Genomic DNA, 20,570 nt, shown 5'->3' on the forward strand with positions numbered 1-20,570 from the left:
AATAGGTGGAACTGGTGAAGGTGCCAGGTATTTTGGAGTATAAAACAAAAGGAAATGCACTCAAAAATTACGAAATATGTAAAACAAAACTGATATAAGGAAGAGCAAGTGGTATTTATAAAGCAAACCTCTCCTCAAAATCCACAGGAAATAAAGAAAAGAAAATGATTCATTTAATTTCAATGCTGGTATAGTCAAAATCAATTTTTAAAAACGGCAAAAAATGGCAAATTTTCTCTCAGTATATAGTGAATGGCCTAAGGACACATCTGCCATTCCTCTCATGGAGGAGAATAAAGTAGTCTTCAGTTAGGAACCTCTTGACCACAATTTGCATTTTCTAGTGATAGTTTAGGAAGGTCTTTTCAAAATAAGCCTCTCAGCAAGAGCATAAATTTCTGTTCAGGCATATGCATAAACAATATAAATAGCTACTTGCTGGCATCATATTCAAAACATTCATTCAACAATGTTTTAGGAGCAAGCACATAAGATGCAATCTGTGTCCCTGAATATCTCTCACCATTATAGCATCTAAACAAGGAATGACCTCTTTAAATCTGAATCTCAGCATTTGGTGTCACACTAATGTGATGAGATACTCAGCTTTGCTAATTAAAATGCAACTGACTTGACGAGAGCAATGTCCGCATTATATTATTAATCCTTGTATCTCCAGCATATATGCTGAAAAAATTTCTTCATAACTGTTTTGCAAGTTATATCTGTTAATTGTAATGTTTTAACATATCCTATTCCTTCATTTACATATTGGGGGCAAAATGAGAGTGTCCGAAGGATGGAATATCCCTTTGATTTTTGCTCTTTGGTGTTAGAATATTTAAATTCTGGAAATGCATTTATGTAGAACATTCTGAGTTATTGTTCTTGTACTGAAACATCAAAAGGCTGTTTTTACTCTCTTGGTTTTCTTAAGATACAAGCATTGGATAGACAAGAATTTCTATGACACAAAATAGGCCAAGTGGGATGAGGTAAATTTGCTTTCATATCTGCCCATTCCTTCCTTTGTCTCAACCTTTTTGTCTTTTCTCTGTTTGGAACACTCTGGTATCCAGGACATTCTAGCTACTCATGCATCTACACTTCCAGGATTTCTTGTCGACCCAAGCGTTAGCTCCTTCTTGACCCTCTCCCATTGAAACCATCATTTTCTTTGCCTTTAGTCTTCTGATACTCTCTTGCTTCTCCACTAATGCCTTTGACTTAAAGGTTTATTTTCTATAGTGTACATTTTAGGCATGGGAGAACTATTTTGTCCAAGGAGTCATCCCAGTGATCACTGACACACCATCCACTTTGGCTGCCTCTCATGAGGCACCAGGCTCCACATATCCCAATGTAGCAGCAGAGCTCCTGCCATTCTCTATTTAGTTCTCTTCACATGTTAAACTTTTCAGTACCCACAATAGATCTGGCATGAGCTGACTGGCACAGTCCCCACTTTAAGAAGTCCTCATTCTCAATCGTCAAATGAAGTTGCTTCAAAACACTAGCGTAATTGCCAAATCAAATTCTTTCCAATAATTAAATGCACATGAAAAGCAAATGGATGTTGACCTCTTTTGTGGGCATTCACGATTTTGGAAAATTTCCTGTGCTAGTATTTGCCAAATGCAGCTTTTGATTCTTTTTTTTTTTTTTTTTTTTTTTTTTTACTTTGGAGAATGAGTATTTGAGGAAAGCTTATTTAAATGGAAGACATTAATACAGACTGAAGAGAGAAGAGACAATAACTCTAGAAAATGATGCATTCAGGGCAACGGTGGACAGAAAACGAACTCTTCTATCACCCTCTGCTATGTACAGTGAGAAAGAGCTACTAAAAATTCCTCTAATAAAGCCATAAACAAAGAAAGCTAAACTGAAGACCATGTCAATATGCATTTGTCAACAATGCCCATTTGGTCCATATTTGATGAGGCTGAGCAGAACCACGGGAACTTAAACTCAATGCTCCGTGTTGAGGCTTAAGTACAATTCTTAGTACATGCATTGTATTTGCACAGGCAAAATTCCATTTAGAATGAACTTGTCTGGAGAATTTGCAAAGCCTACAATAGGTGCATAGTCTACCTTATTTAAATTTACTCAGTCCATTGACCAATCAATCCCAAGTATTAGGCTCCTGTTTGTAGGAAATTTCCATTTTTCATGATAAAATTATTTTGACTATTCTTCCTATTTGGAAGAGTGGGGCAAGGAGGGTTAGGGATCTGTGGATTTAGCTAAGATCAAAGTTGAATATGCTGAGCACCTAAATAATGACTGTTCTCTTTGCCAAACTGCTACATACACATAGCTCGTGTATTAATGAAAATCAAAGTTATGGACATTTGCATAATGAAGATTACTAATATTACTGGCTTGTCCTATGTTTCCCTGGAAATATAGGTAGCTACCTAAATGAACATTTTCATTAATAAAAGGCCTTATAACTGAACTACAATTTTTTTTTCACTCCCCAGACAAGAAGAATACAAGGGAAAAAGGAAGGGATGGAAGGGAATTAGGGTGCCCACAAAACCAACTTCAACAACTTTACTATTTTGCCTAGGGCAGGCTGCAGTGGAATGATAGTATCAAGGGCACATATGGGGTGATTTTAGACTTGAAAGTGAAATCAAATGTGCAGAACAGGCTAAATAATGGCCAATTTTCTCAGAAAGGGAGAGTTTTTTTATTTACTACGTACCCCCAGATATTTAAAATTTATTATACAGTGATTTTACTATAGAAGGTTGTGTGTGTGTGCATGCACCTATAAAAGTAAACAAATCAGATAGCTTACACACACATGCCCCAAATTAATGGCTAATTCTAAACCCAAATATATAAACTTAAAATTTTTTCACTGGATTTATATAGAATTTTTCCTTCTGAAAGGTCAGAGACAGGAAATTGTATATGAATAAACAAAATATCTAATTGCTATTCATTCTTTCTTAGCTTCAAAGCTAAAGAACTAATGTTATTTTACATTTACAGTATTATTAGTGCACTGCTTTCTTCAAAGAGCTATTTTCTAGAAGACCACCCAGAAGTTTCAACTAATTGAGGAAGCAATCTTCAGTTTACTTAAATAGGAAGGCTACGTGGGACACATTCCTGGCATCAGTACTCCTCTGTCATATCTGTTTGTGCTGGATATAATGCAAAGGACAATGTTAAATTCTGAAAATACCCTAGACTGTTTCCCCCCATCAAACAACCAAAGCAAAAAATAGTTAATTTCTGATACCTTTTTCAGAAAGATTGTTTTATAATCTGGGCTTTGAAAATTCCAGGAAAAATGAGCCACCCAAGGCGATCATAAAAGCCAAAGTTACAGATGTAGAAACAGGTTTTTTAGTAGTGTGATGAATTTCTGAGATTGGGGAAAGTGTAAGATGTTATTTGAAGTGGCACAGAATTAGCTGTTTGGTCATGGGAGAAACATCTGTAAATGGGAACTAAAAGGTTTTATGAACAATTCTTTGAGAAATATGTTGGAATCTAGAATAAGTAAGATTTGGGGTAATTTATATGTGGAGATATGTTAATTCTATTTTCACAGATTTCATTGTAACATGCTGTGGTTTATTAAATGGGTTTTATATATTTAAAGAGTCACATGTTTTTCTTTTCAGATAAGGCATTTCCATTTTTATCTGCTAATTTATGAATTGGTGCACCCCTGATTTTCTCTTCCTTAGGGAAAAAAAATCTGACATAATTTCAATATTGTTAAAGACATTGAAAACTATTTATGTAACTATTATATATTCAGGAATATTATTATGATCAATTACCAAATCTAGTCCTTTAATACTATCCTGAGTATTTTATTAATATGTCGCATATTTTTATTAAGTTTTATATGCATGCATGTATTGTTTTAGAGAAACTAGAAAAATGAAGAAAAGCAAAACTATGAAAATAAAACCACCTAGGACTTCTGTTTCTGATCAAGATGAAGTAAGAGGAGCAGTATTTACCCTTCTGTCTCAAACAACTAAAAAGATAATGGACAAAATACAGAAAAAAAACAGACACTCAAGATATTGGACATCGGGCAAACAACAGTAACTTCTGATTAATAGAAAACAAATGAGGTGAGTCATATAATTGTCCCAGTTTATTGCCTAAAGAAAGTTTTCATACAGTACAGGAAAAAGGAACCTACCTGGAGCCTGTTCAAAAACTTGACCTGAGGCGATGAGAGCCAAGAGTTCTGAAAATTGACAGTTCCTAGAGGTTGCAAGGCAGAATAATAGAAATGAGAGGAAAGGAGAGAGTGACACAGAGTTAACTTGGGATGTTTAGAGTTTTCTCCTGGAATATTCAGTTGAGGACTGACCAGTGCATATGTGTGAGAAATCTGTCCAAGTCTAAGGAAAAAATGATCCTAAAGGATTAGTCTTCACCCAGCACTGGCAATAGCACCTGTTTCCAACAGGCAGTCTAAAAAGGCTCATAATTCTTGGAGAAGATTTAAAATCTTAAGAAGAATCTTTACTCACTAGTGGAGGGAAAAGTAATACCAAACTTAAGACAGCTCTAGGACTACCTAACAAAATTTAAAAGAGTGACCTGAAAGAATCAAACTGTTTCTAAGTACCTTAACCATATCTCTGAACAATGTATAGTAATATTTGTAGGAATAAGTAGTATCCAGCCGTAATTAAACAAGGTAAAATTTAAAACATATGGAATCCAACAGAAAGCTACTGGGCTTGCAAAGAAGCAGGGCATACCAATAATAATAATAATAATAATAAAGAGAAAACTTAGTCAATGGGCAGATCCAGAAATTATAAAAATGATAGTAGATACAGATGATAGAAACAGTAGATGAGAACATTAAAATGCTATTATATCTATATTTCAAATGTTCAAGAAGCTAGAAGAATTATTGAATATGTTACATAGAGGCATGAAAAAGACATTTACAACCAGCCTATATAAAACATTTAGAGATGAAAATGACATTGTCTAAGATAAAAAAAAATTGAATGGGATTAATGGCAGGTTAAACAATTCAGAATAAAAGATGAGTGAAGTTGAAGATGTTGCAATAATCAAAACTGTCCAAAATGAAGCAGGGAGAGGAAAAATGACTGAAAACTAAAAAGGAAAAGGGCATCACTAAACTGTGGGACAACTTAAGTGGCCAAAACTTATGTAATTGGAGTCTCCAAAACACAGAAGGGGCAGAAAAAAATTTGAAGAAGTAATGACTGAAAAATTTCAAATTTGATAAAAATTACAAATTTATAGACCTAAGAATTTCAGCAAATATTCTAGCACAAGAAACATGCAGAAAATTAAACCAAAACCCTCAATAATGAAACTGCTTAAAACCAGTGGTAAAGAGAAAATCTGAAAGAAAGGAAGAAAAAGACCCATTATTCACAGATGAATAAAAGTAAAGATGAAGGCTGATTTCTTGTCTGAGACAAAGCAAGCAAGAAGACTGTGGAATGAGATCTTTAAAGTACTGAAAGAAAACTGTCCACCTAGAATTCTTTACTCTGCAAAAATATGTCTCATAAACAAAGGCAAATAAAGACTTTGTTAGACATACAAAGCTAAAAATAATTCATCAATGGCCTACACAGCAATAAATATTTAAGAAACTTCTTCATGCAGAAGAAAAATGGTAACAGTTGGTAAACTGCATTTATGCAAAGAATGAAGAGCACTGACTATACTAACTATAAGTAAGCACATTTTTCTCATTATGTAAATGTTTTTCAAAGATAATTGAAACCTTAAGGTAAAAATGATATGAATGTATGGTGGGGTTTTATATTTAGAAGAAAAATGCATGACAACATTTGTACAAAGACCATGTCTAGGGGTATAGAAATATGTCATTGTAAGGTTCTTATATTAATACTTTACATGAAGTATAGTAGTCCCCCTTATCTTCAAGGGATACATTCTAAGACACCCAGTGGATGTTTGAAACTGTGGATAGTACCAAATCTTACATATACTGTGTTTTTTCCTTTACACACATATCTATGATAAAATTTAATTTATAAATTAGGCACAGTAAGAAATTAACAATAATAAAATAGAACAATTATAACTATATACTATCATAAAAGTTATATGAGTATGGCCTCTCTCTCTCAAAATATTTTGTTTTACTATACTCACCTCTTTTCTGACTGTCATTGACTGTTGGTAACTGAAGCCAAAGAAAATAAAATTGCAGATATGAGCAGGACTACTGTAGTAAAATATCACCTGAAAGTAGACTGTGAAAAGTTAAGGTATATACTGTAAAACCTAAAGCAGCCAGTAAAAATGTAAACAAAGACTCATAGCTAATAAACCAACAAAGGAGACAGAGTGGAATTTTTGGAAAATATTCAAATTATTTCAAAAGAAGATAGGAGGAGAGAAGAGAATGAAGAACAGAAGAGACAAATAGAAAAATTAACAAGATAGTGGATTCGGAGCCAAGCGTATCAATATTTTAATTAAGGGTAAATCATCTATAAACCTCCATTGAAAGGCAGAGATTGTCAGATTGGATTTAAAAGAACCACTATATGTTTTTAAGATACTCAATCTAAATAAGAAAGACAAGAATATATGACAAGTAAAAGGATGGGAAAATACATAATATGCTAACACTAACCAAAAGGGAGATAGAGACACTGTATTAAAATCAGACAAAATAGATTTCAGAATAAAAAATATCAGCAGGGGAAATGAGAGCAATTTCATAATGATAAAGTGTCCAATTATCAGGAGAACATTACAACATTAAAAATGTATTCTTCTAATAACAGAGGTTCAAAATACTTGAAGCAAAATAAGATAGAATTGTAAAAGATTAGAGCATCTCTTTATCAACAATTGATGGAACAAGTAGGCAGAAAAATCAGAAAATACATAGAAGACTTGAATACTGTAAACCAACCTCACCTAATAGATATTTATAGAATGTTCTACTCAACAAGAGCAAATACACATTCTTTTCAAATGCATACCAACCACTTACTAAGATAAACTATATTCTGGGTCATAAGACAATTTTCAATAAATGTAAAAGGATTTACGTGAGGCAAAATATATTCCCTAAGTATAGAATTAAGGTAGAAATCAATAACAAAAAGATATGCAGAATACTTCTGTCTATTTGGAAACTAAAGCACAAAAATTTTAAATAACCCAAGGGTCAGTGAAAAAATCAAAAGGGCTATTAAAATTATTTTAAACTGAATAAAAATTAAAACAGCATATCAAAATCTCTGGGATGCAGTGAAGCAGTACTTAGTTTAAAAAGTATTCCCCTAAGCACATTAGAGAAGAAAAGTTTCAAATCAATGACTTCAGATTCCACATTAAGAAACTAGAAAAAGAAGAGCATATGAAACCCAATGTAAGCAGAAGAAAAAAATAATAATATCAGAGTAAAATAAGTAAAAACAAAAGATGGTTCTTTGAAAAGATCAATATAATTCATAAATCTCTATACAAGCTGATCCGATAAAATATAAAAGACATGAATTATCAATATAATGAATGAAAGAGATAATATCTCTATCAATTCTATAGAAATAAATAAGAAAATATTATGAAACTTTGTTTTAATAAATTCAGTGAATTAAATGAAATGGTGAAATTCTTTGAAAGATAAAAATTGCCAATACTCACACAAGAAACAAATAGACCAAATGCCCTATATCTATTTTAAAAAAGTCAAATTTTTAGTTAAAAAATTCCCATGAAAAACAACAAAAATGAACAAACAAATAAACAGAACCAATTCCAGGCCTGGGTGACTTCACCAGGGAATTTCGCCAAACATTTAAAGAAGAAATAATATCAACTTTATACAAACTCTTAGATTAAATTGAAGAGGAGAGAATATTTCCCAATTTATTTTGAGGCTAGCATTATTTCAGTACCAAAATCTGACAAAAACATTTCAAGAAAAGTAGATTACAAATCAATTACCCTTCACAAACATAAATTTTAAAAAATTTAACAAAATTGCAAATCTAATCCAAAAAGATATAAAATGGATTAATACAAAATGGGGTTTATCCCAGAAATTTAAGGTTTTCTTTACATTAGAAAATCAATGTAATTCATTATATATATATTTTTGAGATGGAGTCTCACTCTTGTCACCCAGGCTGGAGTGCAATGGCGCGATCTCGGCTCACTGCAACCTCTGCCTCCCGGGTTCAAGCGATTCTTCCGCATCAGCCTCCCGAGATCATATAATTTGCAGTCCTTTTATGCCTGGCTTCTTTCACTTAGCATAATGTTTTCAGTGTTCATTCTGTAGCCAGTATCAGTACTTCATTCTTTTTATGAGTGAATACTATTCCATTTCATCTATATAGGTACCATGTTTTATTTATCCATTCATTAGTTGATGGACAATTGGGTTATTTCCACTTTTGGGCTTTAATGAATAGTGCTGCTATTAACATCCATGCACAAGTTTTTGTATGAACATATTTTTTGAATTCTGGGCATTATCTACCTAGCAATGGAATATGGTAACTATATGTTGAACTCTTTGAGAAACTCCTAAACTGTTTTCCAAAGCACTGCACTGTTTTACGTTCATGCAACCATGCATGAGGGTTCCAATTTCTCCACTCTCCACGTCCTCATTGACACTTATTATTGTCTGCCTTTTTCATTATAGCCATCCTAGTGGGTATGAAGTGATATCTCATTTGGGGTATGACTTGTATTTCCGTAACGATTAATGATGTTGACTGTCTTTTGATGTGCTAATTGGCCATTTGTACATCTCTTTGGGAGAAATGTCTATTCCGATCTTTTGTCCATTTTTTAATTGGGCTGTTTATTTTTTAATTGTTGAATTAGAATTTTTTATATATTCTGGATATATACTAGCATATGATTTGCAAATATTTTTCTTCCAATCTTTTGGGATGTCTTTTTATTTTCTTGATATTGTCCTTTAAAGTATTAATGAGGCCTCATTCATTAATATCACTTTGGTTGCTTGGCTTTTGGTATCACATCTAGGAAACCACTGCTTAATCAAAGGTCATTAATATTTACACCTGTGTTGTCTTCAAAAGTTTTGTAGTTTTAGTTCTTATATTTAGTCTTCAATCTATTTTGAATGAATTTTTGTTTATGATGTGAGGGAGGGTCCAACTTCATTCTATGTCTGTGGCTATCTACTTCTCGCAGCATCTCAGGTTTCCACTGAGAAGTCTGCTGCCAGACATACTGGAGCTCCATTGTATGTTATTTGTTTCTTTTCTTTTCCTGCTTTGTAAGGAGTATACTTTCCTCTTTGAATTTTCTTGGTACTCTTGTAAAAAATCTGCTATCGATTTTTAAAAATTCTTTTGCATATTAAAGATACTGCTTCTTTTTCTGTGGCATATGTTAAAACATTTCCCTGTATTTTGATTTATAGTTTTTATGTCTAGAATTAATGAGCATTTATGGAACTAAATCTATCAGTGTTTTCTTTAATGAACTCTTCTGCCATTATTATTATAAGAAATCCACCTATAGTTCCCCTAGTAGTAGTTTATGAAAATAATGTAAGTAGCTACCAATTGTTCATTACTTTCTATGGTGCTTTACATATATTATCTTGGTAGTATCTTGACTACAAACACTATGAGGCAAATATTATCAAAAATTCTATTTTATAATGGATAATAAAACTCAGGGCTTAAGTAATTTGCACAAGGTGCAGAACTGATACACAGTAAAAATCTTAATTGGAATTTAAATTCAGGTCTACTTGACCCCATAGTACAATCTCTAAAATAAGTGAAATGAATTTGAACTTCATCAGCAGTTCAAAATTTGGTTTCTCCAAAATTTTTCTGATATAGTATCTTATACATGATACTCAATTCTATTTAAAGAGCAGCATCTCTCGATTAGGTAGAAATACAATATTTTTAGCAGAGACTATGCTATTTTAAATTTTTATAAAACTTGTTAAATATGTTTTTAATTCCCATTTAGTATATAAGATATTTAACATCAAATTCACTGTTGTGTATAAATTATTAACCACTGGTGAAAAAAAGGTGCTAAGGCCATAAAAAGTGAGCTTTGTCATTCAAAGGGTACATGAAATGAAGAGGATTTGAAAATGTAAATAGCCAAACATAAAATATTAAATTCAGTGTACTTTACCATCAAACAACTATTGAAGGAGATTATTTTTCTCAAATGTGTCCAAAATGTTTGTTAAAACTATACAGTGACTCTACTTTGTTAGGGCAATGTACATAGTGGCTGCTCACTCTGAATGACGCCTTCCAGCAAAGGTGTCCTTAAGAAGGAAATGTACAGTTCAGATTGTAAATCACCAAGGCCCAGGATGCTACTGTTTTGCTTCTAGCAGAAATCTTGCAGGCTAGTTAGAAAGCTGCTCTGCTATTGAGAGGTCTTTAATCAAAAGGTGTAAATGTTCCCCAGAGCATGAATATAATTATGTTAAGATCTAAGCTCCATAGTCAATATACTATAAGGCATTTTATGTATGCTTACATGTTTTTCCAATTGTGTATCAGAGCCCAGATGATAAAAAATGTTTTACCACCCATTCAGATCTAATTTTCCTGTCCTGTTCACCAATATGCCAAAAATTCAGATTTGTGATTCATGGAAGCATTCTGCTACATAAATGAAATGTGTAAACAAATAAATACCTGATTTCTGATATATTGAATATTAAATCAATCCTGTTCCATAGTTTCTGATAATAAGCTTAACAACCAATTATACTATTGATAACAATAGGAGCATGAAGCAAACTACACTTCTACTTTAACATTAAAAGCAGAGTACCAAAATGCTTCCTGCTGGTAAACTGAAACAATTGTTTTATTTAAAAACTACACCTTCACACCTGTAATCTCAGCACTGTGGGAGGCCGAGGCGGGCAGATCACGAGGTCGGGAGATGGAGACCATCCTGGCCAACATGGTGAAAACCCGTCTCTACTAAAAATACAAAAATCAGCTGGGCATGGTGGCTCATGCCTGTAGTCCCAGTTACTCAGGAGACTGAGGCAAGAGAATCGCTTTAACCCGGGAGGTGGAGGTTGCAGTGAGCTGAGATTGCACCACTGCACTCCAGCCTGGGTGACAGAGTGAGACTCCGTCTCAAAAAAAAAAAAAAAAAAAAAGACAACCACCACCACCACCACAGCAAAAATTACATGTATCTACTCTGATACTGCATACAAATAAAGATTTTTTTTTTAAAGAGAAAAGCATGGATTTCCAATTATTGCCAACGTGTCATGCCTGAAGGACCCTTTTCCCACCCATCAGTTCGAGGTGACAGTTACTGACATATAGCAATATCCATCACCATTCAAAATTTAGAATATTATTATGCAGAAGTCACATACTGTTCACCTCTCATCCTCACCATGGACACTGTCATCCTGGTGCAGGCAAGGAGGAATAGAGAAAGGAGAAAATTTTGCAAACGAGGAGAAAAATTTGCCAAGAATATATAGTAATATAAATTAAGGTCACATTTTGCTTTATACCAATTACAGTAAATTGGTATTTTCCTTTAAATGTTTATGTCTCAAACTCTCTTTTCAAACTATTTTTTTTTTTAACTTTTGGGCAGCTAATGCACTACCATTCATAATGACTATTAGACTAAACTAGGTTTCAATTTTTGCTATGATCTATCAGTTTAAGGGTGCAGATAGTCAATGACGGTGCAAAGCTCCTCTCATTCTGCTCTCTGAAAATTAATTTGAAAGAGTAACCATATGTAATGAAATAAGGACACAATAAAAGAGTGCAGATGATTAATGCCTTCTATTTTCAAAATAAAGTTTTTCAACTCTGCATTAACATTTATTTTCCATATCTCTGGTGCACTAGCTATTAGTTTAATAAAAGGAGACCTTTCCAGACATTATCTTATTAATTTCTGTAATTCTGTTACACTATCAGTCAAGAGGTTTACTTTCAAGTGATGTTAATATAAATGAAAGTTTTCCTTTTAGTCTTATAGTTTCAAGGCTCAAAGCCTGTATATGGGTTGTAAAGCTAATACTAGACTAATTGCAATGTGACTTGAGAGCTAGAATAGAACCATCTGCAAAATTTGGAACGATGTGACCAAAATAACAAAATTTTGCAGGAAAAACATAATGCTTTGCATTTAGAAATAAACGGCCCAAATATGGAAAAGCTATTAAACTTATTTCGTGTAGCTTCACAAGGCAAAACTGGACCAAGTGGGTGGAAGTTTAGAAATCAAATTTTTCACACTGTCAGGAAGAATTTCCTAATAAGTCATCTAAAAGTGAAATGAATTGCCCTGTGAAATACACAGTGCTTTCTCTACCGCAGGTGTTTAGGCAGATCAACAAACATCTGCCTATTGTATTACACAGGGGATTTGAGAGTAGGTGGGGTATTTGGAACACATTTGGTCCTTTGATCTCTACAGTTTTAAATCTGACCTTTCAGCTCAGAATTTTGAAGGATGTAAAGATGGATAAAACAACCCATTAACAAAGAGACTACAAATAAATAAAAGACATTTCAACAGTTGATTATATTCAACACATGAAAAAGTATATGAGGCGGGGCACGGTGGCTCACGCCAGTAATTCCAGCACTTTGGGAGGCGGGTGGAGCACTCGAGGTCGGGAGATCAAGACCAGCCTGGCCAACACGATGAAACCCCGTCTCTACTAAAAATACAAAAAATTAGCCAGATGCAGTGGTCCCAGCTGCTTGGGAGGCTGAGGCAGGAGAATTGCTTGAACCCGGGAGACAGAGGTTGCGGTGAGCCGAGATCGCTCCACTGCTCTCCACCTTGGGCGGACAGAGTGAAACTTCGACAAAACAAAACAAAACAAAACAAAACACCTATATGAAGTAATTGAGGTACAAATAAAATATTAAGAGAGAAATGAGAAAGGAGTGACTAATTCCAGCTAGTGGCACAATGCAAGGTTACCGGGAGGAAGTGTTACATGAATGATGCGAGCATGAGCCATGTTTCAGGTGGGTGGGATGAAATGATAAGGGATTCCTGCTTGAGAGAACTGTGTGAGCTCAGAATTAGAGGAGTAGAACTGCATAAATGTTTGGGAAGAGAAGTTAGATATCCTGAGAGATTTTAATGACTGGAATCTTTGTGATAAATTTGGCTTTTACTTTGGCCTGCCTTTCATGGCTTAAAAAAATAGATATAACATTGTCAAATATCCTGTATAAATTATAAACTTTTCAGTCATCATTTTTCTTTTTATAATTTAAAATTACATTAGATAGTGATAAAGATGGATATGAACATCTCAAACTGCTTCCAGAATTTTGTCTTGTTAGCAATAAGACTGTAGAGCATCTACAAAAGACTGCAGGAACTGAGTCCCCACCAAAATTTATCTCAGCGCAGCATCTTCAGGGAGGTAGGCACGCTGATAATCCCTCTAGGCTTGAAGGGTTTGGTCTCTCAGAGAAAGCAGGCCATGAAGATAAGGGTTACCCAGAACATAGTCAAGCCAACCCACTGATTTTTGGCATTTCTTAAAGTGGAAAGAAAAGGAAATTTTCCAACTAGCTGATTTTCTTACTCGTTAGCCTTTTGTTTCTGGAAGCTTTCAATATGCCCTCTTTTTTTTTCCCCAACAGTTTTCTTTTTTTTTTTTTTTTGAGACAATCTCACCCTGTTGCCCAGGCTGGAGTGCAGTGGAGAAATTTCAACTCACTGAAGACTCCACCTCAGCCTCCCAAATAGCTGGGACTACAGGCATGCACCACACTTGGCTAATTTTTGCATTTTTAGTAGAGATGGGGTTTTGCCATGTTGGCCAGGCTGGTCTTGAACTCTTGACCTCAAGAGATATGCCTGCTTCAGCCTTTCAAAGTGCTGGGATTACAGGTGTGAGCCACCATATCTGGCCTCCAGCAATTTTCTTATGCCATGCCTGGGTGTGGGTGTTTTACTTTTTGGTGTTTATCCTGTTGGGGCATTATAGTGCTTCCTGAATTTGTGACTTGTTGGACAGCCACAGACATTATTTCTAAAATATTTTTTCTGCCCCATTTGCGTTTACTCCTTCTGAGATGTCTATTTCTATATCTCACATGCCATTTACGACCACTGCTCCCTGCTCCTGGAAGTTTCATTTTTCTCTCCGATTTTAGCCTGGTTACTTTTGTCAGACCTATTTTCCAGTTTACTAAACATCTCCTCAATGTTTCTAAACTGTCCTAAACTCATGTATTGAGTTTTTAATTTTAGTTATTACATTGTTTTTAGTTCTAGGATTTCCATTTGAATGAATTTTTTGTAGTTTCCAGTTCTTTTTTAAAATTCTCTACTTTAATGTCTAATTTCTGTGCTTGCTTAAGTAGCACACACACTAAAATTGGAATGATTAGCATGGCCCCTGCACAAGGATGACACACAAATTAGTAAAGTGTTCCATATTTTTCATAAGTATTATCAGCATGATAGACCAAGCTGAGGGAAAAATCTTAGAACTTGAATACTGGCTCTCTGAAATAAGACAGTCAGACTTATAAGGACTTAAAAAGAAAAAAGAATGAAGAAGAATGAAGAAAACTTCCAAGAAGTATGAGATTATGTAAAAAAACTAAATCTACAAATCATTGGCATTCCTGAAAGGGACAGGGAGAAAGCCAACAACTTGGAAAGCAGATTTCAGGATATCTTCCTAGAATCTAGCAGGGGTTCTCTGTATTTCCTGAAGTTGACTGTTGGCCTCTCTGGCAAGTTTTGGGAAAGGCCCAGAGAGGCCATAGTTGACTTCAGGAAATACAGAGAACACCAGCAAGTTTCTACACAAAAAGAACATCCTAAAGACACATAATCATCAGATTTTGGAAGATTAAAATAAAAAAAAGAATGTTAAAGGCAACTAGAGAGAAACGGCAGGTCACCTAGAAAAGGGAAGCCCATCATACTAACAGCAGACCTCTCAGCAGAAACCTTACAAGCCAGAAGAGATTGGGGGCCTATATTCAACAGTCTCAAAAAAAAATCTTCAACCAAGAATTTTATGTCCAGCCGAACTAAGCTTCCTAAGTGAAGAAGAAATAAGATCCTTTTCAGATATGCAAATGTTTAGGGAGTTCATTACCACCAGACCTGTCTTACAAGAGATCTTGAATGGAGCACTAAGTATGGCAAGGAAAGACTGCTGCTAGCTAATACAAAAGCACACTTAAATATAGTGTCACAGGCAAGTGACACTATAAAGCAACCACACAAACAAGTCAGGATAATAACCAGCTAACAACATGACAGGATCAAATCCACATGTGTCAATACAAACCTTGAATGTAAATGGGATAAATTTCTCACTTAAAATGCACAGAGTGGCAAACTAGATTAAAAAGCAAGACCCAGTGGTATGCTGCCTTCAAGAGAGATACCTCACACGTAATGACACCCATAAGCTCAAAATAAGGGGATGGAAGAAAATCTACCAAGCAAATGGAAAACAGAAAAAAGCAGGAGCTGCAATCGTAATTTCGGACCAACAGACTTTAAACTAACAAAGATCAGAAACTAAAAAAGAAGGGCATTACATAATAATAAGGTGTTCAATTCACCAAGAAGACCTGACTATCCTAAATTTATATGCACCCAACATAGGAGCACCCAGATTCATAAAGCAAATTCTTAGAGACCTGCAAAGAGACATAAGACACCAACATAGTAATAGTGGGACAGTTCAACATTCCACTGACAGTGTTAGACAGATCATCAAGGCAGAAAATTAACAAAGATATTTTGGACCTGAACTCAACATTGGACCAAATGGATCTGACAGACCTCTACAGAACTGTCCATCCAAAAACAACAGAATATACATTTTTTTCTCATCAACAGATGGCACATTCTAAAACTCAGCCAATAATTAGACATAAAACAATGCTCAGCAAATGCAAAAGAACCAAAATCATACCAAACACACTCTCAGACAATACTGTAATAAATAAAGAAGTCAAGACTAAGAAAATTGTTTGGCCAGGCACAGTGGCTCACGTCTGTAATCCCAGCACTTTGGGAGGCTGAGGCAGGTGGATTACGTGAGGTCAGGAGTTTGAGACCAGCCTGGCCAACATGGTAAAACCCTGTCTCTGCTAAAAATACAAAAATTAGCTGGGCATGGTGGCACGTGCCTGTAATCCCAGCTACTCGAGAGGCTGAAGCAGGAGAATCACTTGAACCTGGGAGGTGGAGATTGCAGTGAGCCAAGATCGCACCATTACACTCCAGCCTGGGTGACAAGAGTGAAATGTCACAAAAAAAGAAAAAAGAAAGAAAGAAAGAAAGAAAATTGCTCAAAACCATGCAATTACATGGAAATTAAACAACATGCTCCTGAATGACTTTTGGGTAAATAATGCATAAAAGGCAGAAATCATTAAGTTCTTTGAAACTAATGACAACAAAGACATAACATACCAGAATTTCTGGGACACAGCTAAGGCAGTGTTAAGGGGGAAAGTCATAGTACTAATTTCTCACATCAAAAAGTCAGAAAGATTCCAGATTAATGACTAACATCACAACTGAAAGAATTAGGGAAGCAAGAATAAATTAACCCCAAAGCTAGCAGAAGGCAAAAAACAATCAAAATGAGAGCTAAATGGAAGGAAACTGAAACACAGAAAAACACTCAAAAGATCAACAAATCCAGGAGTTGGTTTTTCGAAAAAATTAATAAGATAGATAGACTGCTAGCTAGGGTAATAAAAAAGAAAGGAGAGAATATCCAAATAAACATAATTAGAAATGACAAAGAGGATGTTACCACTGACCCCATAGAAATATTAATAAAAACAACCATCAGAAATTACTGTGAACACCTCTATGCACACAAACTAGGAAACCTAGAAAAGATGGATAAATTTCTGGAAACATGCACCCTGCTAGAACTAAACCTGGAAGAAACTGATTCCCTGAAAAAGACCAAAAATAAGCACTGAAATTGAATCAGTAATAAATAGCCTACCAACCAGAAAGAAAAAAAAAAAAAAAAGCCCAGGGCCAAATGGATTCACAGCAAAATTCCACCAGATGTACAAGAAAGAGCTTGTACCATTCCAAAAAATCAAGAAGGAGGGACTCCTCCCCAACTCATTCTATGATGCCAGCATCATCCTGATATCAAAACATGACAGACACAACAACAACATCAAAAAACTTCAAGCCAATATCCTCGGTGAACATTGATGCAATAATCCCTAACAAAATACTTGAAAACTGAATCTAGCAGCACATGAAAAGCTAATCCATCATGTTCAAGTAGGCTTTATCCCCACCATTTAAGGTTGGTTCAACATACACAAATCAATAAATGTGATTCATCATATAAACAGAACTAAAGACATCTGCATCTCAATAGATGCAGAAAAGGCTTTCAATAAATGTCAACATCGCTTCATGTTAAAAACTCTCAATAAACTAGGTATTGAGGGAACATACCTCAAAATAGTAAGAATCATCTATAACAAACCCACAGCCAACATTATATTGAATGGGCAAAAGCTGGAAGCATTCCCTTTGAAAACCAGCACAAAACAAGGATGCCCTCTCTCACCACTTTTATTTAACATAGTATTGGACGTCCTAGCCATAGCAATCAGGCAGGAGAAAGAAATACAGGGAATCCAAATAGGAAGAGAGGAAGTCAAATTATCTCTGTTTGCAGACGACATGATTCTATATCTAGAAAACCCTATAATCCTGGCTCAAAAGCTCCTTGAGCTGATAACTTCAGCAAAGTTTCGGGATGCAAAGTAAACATACAAAAATCACTAGCATTCCTATACACCACAAGGAGCCAAGCCAAGAGCCAAATCAGGAACACAATCCCATTCAAAATTGCAACAGAAAGAATAAAGTACCTAGGAATATGGCTAACCAGGGAGGTGAAAGATTTCTACAGTGAGAATTACAAGACACTGCTCAAAGAAATCAGAGAATACACAAACAAATGGAAAAATATCCCTCACATGCTTATGGATACGAAGGATCAGTATCATTAAAATGACCATACTGCCCAAAGCAATTTATAAATTCAGTGCTATTCCTATCAAACTACCAGTGACATTCTTCACAGAACTAGAAAAAACTATTTTAAAATTCATATGGAACCACAAAAGAGCCCAAATAGCCAAGGCAGTCCTAAGGAAAAGGAAGAAAGCTGGAAGCATCACACTGCCCACCTTCAAACTATACTACAGGGCTGCAGTAACCAAAACAGCATAGTATTGGTACAAAAACAGGCACATAGCCCAGTGGAACAGAATAGAAAGTCCCCAAACAAGACCACTCACCTATGACCATCTGATCTTTGACAAAACTGATAAAAACAAGCAATGGGGAAAAGACTCCCTATACAATAAGTGGTGCTGGGATTACTGGCTAGCGATATGCAGAAGATTGAAGCTGGATCTCTTCCTTAAGCCATATACAAAAATCAACTCAAGATTAATTAAAGACTTTAATGTAAAACTAAAAACTGTAAAAACCCTGGAAGATAATCGAGGCAATATCATCCTGGAAACAGGAACGGGCAAAGATATCATGACAAAGACACCAAAAGCAATCACAACAAAAGCAAAATTTGACAAATGGGATCCAATTAAACTTAAGAGCTTCTGCACAGCAAAATAAACTGTCAACAGAGTAAACAACCTACAGAATGGGAGAAAATGTTTGCAAACTATACATCTGTAAGAACTTAAGCAAATTTACAAGAGAAAAAAGAGAAAAACAATCCCATTTAAAAGTGGGCAAAGGACGTCAACAGACTTTTCCGAAGAAGTCATACATGTGGCCAACAAACACATGTTATAAAAGCTTAATATCACTGGTCATTACAGAAATGCAAATCAAAACTACGATGAGACACCATCTCACACAGTCAGAATGTCTATAATTAAGAAGTCAGAAAATAACAGATGCTGGTGTGGTTGTGGAGGAAAGGGAACACTTATACACTGTTGGCGGGAATGTAAGTTAGTTCAAACATTGTGGAAAGCAGTATGATGACTCCTCAGAGAGCTAAAGAAGAACTACCATTCCATCCAGCAATCCCAGTACTGGGTATATACTCAGAGGAATATAAATCATTCTACCATAAAGATACATGCACACGTATATTCATTGCAGCTCTATTGACAATAGCAAAGACATGAAATCAACCTAAATGTCCATTAATGACAGACTAAATAAAGAAAATGGGATACATATACACCATGGAATACTATGCAGCCATAAAAAAGAACAAGATCATGTCTTCTGTGGGAATATGGATGGAGCTGGAGGCCATCATCCTTAGCAAACTAACACAGGAAAAGAAAACCAAATACTATATGTTCTCACTTATAAGTAGGAGCTAAATGGTGAGAACTCATGAACTATAAGAAGGGAACAATAGACAATGGTGTCTAGTTGAGGGTAGAGGTTGGGAAGAGGGAAAAGAGCAGAAAAAGTAACTATTAGGTACTAGGCTTAATATGTGGATGATGAAATAATCTGTACAACTAACCCCCATGACACCAGTACCTATATCACAAACTTTTGCATGTATCCCCTAACCTAAAAGTTAAAAAAAAAAGAATTCTAAATTAGAATAAGTATTTTACTTACATAGTAGATACTCTTCCTTCTGCTACATTAAAAATATTTATACTTTGAAACAGCAGGAGGAGTATGAAAATATTTCTATAAAATATCTAAAATTATCAGTTTATCTTTTGTCTTTTCTTTTCTTTTTGTTTTCTTTTTTTTTGAGACACAGTCTCTGTCACCCAGGCTGGAGTGCAGTGGCGTGATCTCAGCTCACTGCAACCTTCCCTCCAAGGTTCAAGCTGTTTTCCTGCCTCAGTCTCCTGAGTAGCTGGGACTACAGGCATGTGCCACCATGCCCTGATAATTTTTTATTTTGTATTTTTAGCAGAGACGGGTTTTCACCATGTTGGTCAGGCTGGTCTTGAACTCCAGACCTCCCAAAGTGCTGGGATTATAGGTGTGAGCCACCGTGCTCAGCCCAGTTTATTTTTCTAGCCATGTATTTCTCTAAACTCACAGAGATATCTGGAATTCAACTAACTAAATGTGTAAGTAGTGTGCTTGTATTTTTCTGTATTGCCTAACTTATTTTCATATTGGGCAAATGTTCTTTTTACACAGTAAATAAAAGACAAAATGCTTTCCTAAAAACAATCTAATTTCTTAAGCATATTAATCACATAAAGCCTGTGTCTGAGAAGTCTAATATTTACATCTCCTATTGGTCTATTTCTATTTTCTGTTTTACTATCTTGGCTTTTTCGGTCATTGAATCCTGTCAGCTAGTATATTGGGTAATTTTATTTAATTAATTTATTTATTTTACAAAATTTTCATTTTTATTTTAGATTCAGGGAGTGCATGTGCAGGTTTGTTGCAAGGGTACGCTGCATGATGCTGAGGTTTGGGCTTCCATTGATCCCATCGCCCAGATAGTGAACATACTGTATTGGGTAAGTTTAGATGAGGCTGCTTTCCAG

At 35.0% G+C, this 20,570-nt stretch overlaps 1 protein-coding gene and 1 pseudogene across 2 annotated transcripts in view; one reads left to right on the forward strand and one right to left on the reverse strand.

Annotated features, from left to right (window-relative positions):
• The window catches only part of HAPLN1 (hyaluronan and proteoglycan link protein 1), a 79,205-nt gene that overhangs the window by 46,715 nt on the left and 11,920 nt on the right, over positions 1 to 20,570 (reverse strand). The gene's annotated exons all lie outside the window — the stretch shown is intronic.
• LOC112133563 (U6 spliceosomal RNA) lies at positions 14,375 to 14,470 on the forward strand (annotated as a pseudogene).

This window comes from Pongo abelii, chromosome 4, assembly GCF_028885655.2.
Source record: "Pongo abelii isolate AG06213 chromosome 4, NHGRI_mPonAbe1-v2.0_pri, whole genome shotgun sequence".
NCBI lineage: Eukaryota > Metazoa > Chordata > Mammalia > Primates > Hominidae > Pongo > Pongo abelii.